General features: G+C 44.2%; 1 long non-coding RNA gene across 1 annotated transcript; it reads right to left on the bottom strand.

Moving 5' to 3' along the window:
- Positions 1-342: 342 nt before the first annotated feature.
- On the bottom strand, positions 343-3816 carry LOC139805156 (uncharacterized). The gene is made up of 2 exons (XR_011729711.1): positions 3506-3816; positions 343-2972 (listed from the first exon to the last, which is right to left on the bottom strand). It is a non-coding gene; the product is annotated as an uncharacterized lncRNA (long non-coding RNA).
- Positions 3817-4182: the final 366 nt, after the last annotated feature.

The following is a 4182-nucleotide window of genomic DNA, read 5'->3' as shown; positions in this document are numbered from 1 at the left end:
GTGCATGTCCCTGAGCAGACAAGGCCAAGCCTCTCACAGGTGCTAAGACATCTTTAAGAAAGTAAAATTCTTGTTCTCTGAGCTGGGCCCCCTGTTAAAAAATTCAAGGTTTCCATGTTCTCTTAGCAGCTCTTTCAGAGGGCTGGCCCATGTTGCCTACTGTAGTGTGCCATTTTGAGGGGTTTTGAAATGCTGAAGCAAGCACTGTGTTTCAATGAAACAGTGACATTTATGAAGTTAATTGATAGGACTTGTGTGTGTAATGGCATCACTTTCTTAACCAGTAGCCCCAGGCTGGGAAAGTCATTATCATAAAAAAACCCAACAAAAACAACTTACTGCTTCCAGGCTGGCAACAAAAATCATTTATTGTGGAAAAGCTCAGCTTAAAACCATTAAAAAACAGTAATTTCCATCCACTCTTTCACACACACAGATACATGGAAAGAAAACTTTCTGAATTATTTGTCTTAAAATGTAAGTCATCCTGATACCAAAGCTAACCCTCCTCATCCAGGAAGACTATAGTGGAATGTCTCACATAAATGAATGCAGTTTTTAGCAGTTTCTGCTTTTCAAAACAGCTGGTATGACCAAGCTCTATCCAGTCTTAAACAGGAGGAGGGCATTGGCAAGACACTTCCAGTAACAAGGCCTTAAATCTTTGTTTATTCTCTGTACACAAGAGCTCTCATCTGCAAACCTTCTGGTTACACAACATGGCTTTTTATGCTTTCCCAGCCTTCTTTTATGTAGAGTAGATGTTGATTAAATCCATTCTGAGCTAGGTTGTTATATCAGACATGCCACACTTACATCTGAGTGTCTCCTGTTTTTAGAAATGAGTCAGGAAAAAAACACTCTAAATACTTATCCATGCTAGAACAGACATGTTAAAAATTGCTTAGGTAGAATGTCATATAAATGTTTCGCATACAAGTAAATAAAATATACAAATAAAATAGTAAGACAGTCTTTAATAAGCCCATTTCTTAAGACCTGAATTATAGTTCCATGGTCTGTATTTAATATAAAATTGTTTTTTTCCTCAGTGGCTGTGGGAGGAGAGCTGGATGCCTAAGACTGATTGCAGTCTGCCAGTAATAGAGCTATTTATATGTGGTTAGCACAGGTTTCTTTTTTAAATGAAATCTTTGTAGACTGAGTGACACCAAATAATAGAAATATGGACACAGAAAGACATTAAATTAGCAGAGGGAATTGGAACACGGTGTTGTCAGCGTTTAGAGAACAAGATGTTTGCTAAGGAAATATTTAGAAAAACATGTTTATAGCTATAATAGCTCTAAGTGGAAAGCACCACGTATGGGCTTTGTGCTGTGCAGAGAGTGCCACCCTCTGCTTCTGAAGAGTATGGAGCCTTTTCCTCTTACCTGACTTCCCATTTTGCTTGTGCCATTCTCACACACACAGTGAGTTAAGAAAATACTCTGCAGGGCAGGTAACTGCAAATGATCTGTCATTGCCCATTAGCTTTAATTGTTAGCTCAGCCCTTTAATTTGGCATTATATGATTTATTTTTTTTTTTTTTCAGAGCAAAGATGAATAAATTTGCCTTCCCCTTTTAGGGGCAAGGTCAGGCTCTGTGGGTTCCTGAAAAAGGCAATTCCTATTAAGGTTTGAGAGAGCTGACTTTGAGAGAAGGCAGCACCCCAGCTCCTGCAGGCAGCCCAGTAGAAGGGCAAAAGAATGCTGTGGCTGGCTGTGGTTAAAGGACTCATTGTGGTACCTTCTGGTTTTTGTATTTGAAGAATAAAAGAGTGCTCAGCAAGAGGAATTTGAATAGACTTTTGGATAAGCCATGGGCTCTCTCTCTGGTGGAGACAGAGACTGCAGTTTAAACAAACAAGTCTCCTGAAAATTTACAGGAATCCCTGTACTTAAAGACCTGATTTGTGTTAGTGTTTGACAGTTTTTCTGGCTTTTTAAGCAATTACCACAACATTTCCCTGTTGTGCTAAAACTTATGTTACTGATGGCAGCAATCTTTTTGTATGAAGCATTCTCTTTCTTGTCCAAGCAGCCTGTTTAAGCCAGCTGCAGCTTTGTGCCATGCTTGGTAGTCTCTAAACAAGTGGTTATTCTGGTAGCTGGGAGGCTTGGTGCCATGTGGCAGACTAGTAAGTAAAAAAGAGATATTTTAGAACTTTACTCAAGCAACAAATTGTCCCAGAGAGAAGGGATCAAAGTCAAGAAGCAAACAGGCCAATACTGCAACTGAACAGCTACATTAGTGACCCAACAGTGCTTATTTTCAGTTCTTGGCAGGGAGCAAACCTTCAACTTTTTTACAGTCTTAAAAGAAAATCAAAGCAAGAGATTGAACAAAGATTAAGCATTCAAGTCTTCCTTGTCTTTGACACCTTCTGTGAAAAAGTGTCCAGCCAAAGTCACTGCTCTACTAAAGAAATTTGAAACACTCCCTCTTTCAGAGGAGTTCTCAGGGATTCCTCTCAAATCCCAGCAGAGGCTCTTTCTCTTAACATCCTTTTCAGCTCAGCTCTCCTTTGCCCATACAAACACCACAATGCCAAACATGTGCATCCAGCAGAGAAGGTCAAATTTCAGTTCACATTGGTACTGAGCCACAGACTGGGATTGTCCACTTGTACAGGCATCTGGCTCAGGCAACAGAATCGTAGGAGGCTGCTGTTCCCTGCATCCAAATGTTCTCCAGATACTTGTGCTGACCCCTTATTGAGACTGTGCCTGTGAATTTGTGAACAGTAAAAGGTGTTTTGTTCAGTAGAGTCTCTCAGAAGATTGCTGGAGGCACACGCCAGCCACCATTCCTGATCAAGCTCATTTAGTCCCTATCTCTGGTCATCTGGTTTGCCTCTTGCCTCTCAGATCCACACATTTGCACCTGAAAATAATTCTCTTCCTCCAGTAGTTTGCAAAGTAACATTGTCTTCCAAATTACACTTCCAGGGCTACTTCTGCATAAGGCCTGCAGGAAAGCACAGGGATACTGTCATTAGCAAGGTTAGGAACTTGGTTAACAGGTTTGCAATTTAAACAATTTAAAATCACTGATTATTTGGGTTTAACGATCTCCCTGACTTGATGAACAGCCCCACGTCTTCCTGTAGAAGCACTCAATGAGTTCATGTTCATCCTAAGGGTAATTTGGGCATAGTAAAAGAAGAGGAATACCTGGAAAAGCTGACTCCATATGCTTACCTGACAACTACATTTAGGGTGACTGTATGATGTTAGAGAGCATTTTCATTTTGAAAATAAAAATGTACAGAGAAAAGGAGCAGTGATGTGACCTTTCATAGAGATGTCTGCTTTTCCATACCCATTTACTAAATGTTTTGTTCCACGTGGAGACTTCAGCAAGGCTGAGTAAAATCAATAATGGACTCTCCTGCAACCCACAAACAATCCCCATGTAACAAGATAAACTATAAATGGAAAAAATCTAGAAAAGCAAAACCCACCAGCCTAAATGTAGGAGGAAACAGATGTGTGAAATACCAGTGACGTGACAGTTCCAAATATGGGGACTCCCATTGCCAGAAAGATGCTGAGAACATCCAAGGACTGATTTATGAGGAAACAGCCATCAGAAATGCTGCAGATGAGACATGGACGGGACATGTAATTGAACTCCCCAGACTCCCATCCTGTACACTGTAATTACTAACGCAAGAACGTGAATGAGCCACACCACGAATGCTGTGACGGGCACATCGCTTGAACACGATTTTACGCACAGATCTGGTTTTAATTTATGCAAGTCAGGTGCCGGCCTCGGGGGTCTGCACGGGGGCCAGAGGGACCCTCTGAACCCCCTCCCCGCCTGTCCGGCTCTACCCCCGCCGCGGTCTCCCCTCAGAGCCCCCAAACCCCTCCGCTCCTCCCTAGCCCGGCCCGGCCGGGAAGGCCGCTCCGCCTCCCTCCAGCTCCCGGAAAGGGTCCGTCTGGAAAAGCCACCGCCTCTCCAGCGGGCCCGACAGCATCGGCCGCCTCCTCGGCTGCGCCAGGCCGCCGCGGCTCCCCGAGGAGGGGCGCGGGTCCCGGGTCCCGGTTGTGCCGGGGCGGAGGGGCCCTCCCCGGGTCCTGCCCTGCCCTCAGCGGCGGCGGCGGCTCCCGGCTGTCGGGGGAGGGAGAACCGGGTTGCACCACCGGGCCCTCCCCTTCCCGGCAGAGGC

Source organism: Heliangelus exortis, chromosome 19 (assembly GCF_036169615.1).
Source record: "Heliangelus exortis chromosome 19, bHelExo1.hap1, whole genome shotgun sequence".
NCBI lineage: Eukaryota > Metazoa > Chordata > Aves > Apodiformes > Trochilidae > Heliangelus > Heliangelus exortis.
This window is presented reverse-complemented; position numbering and strand designations above follow the sequence as displayed.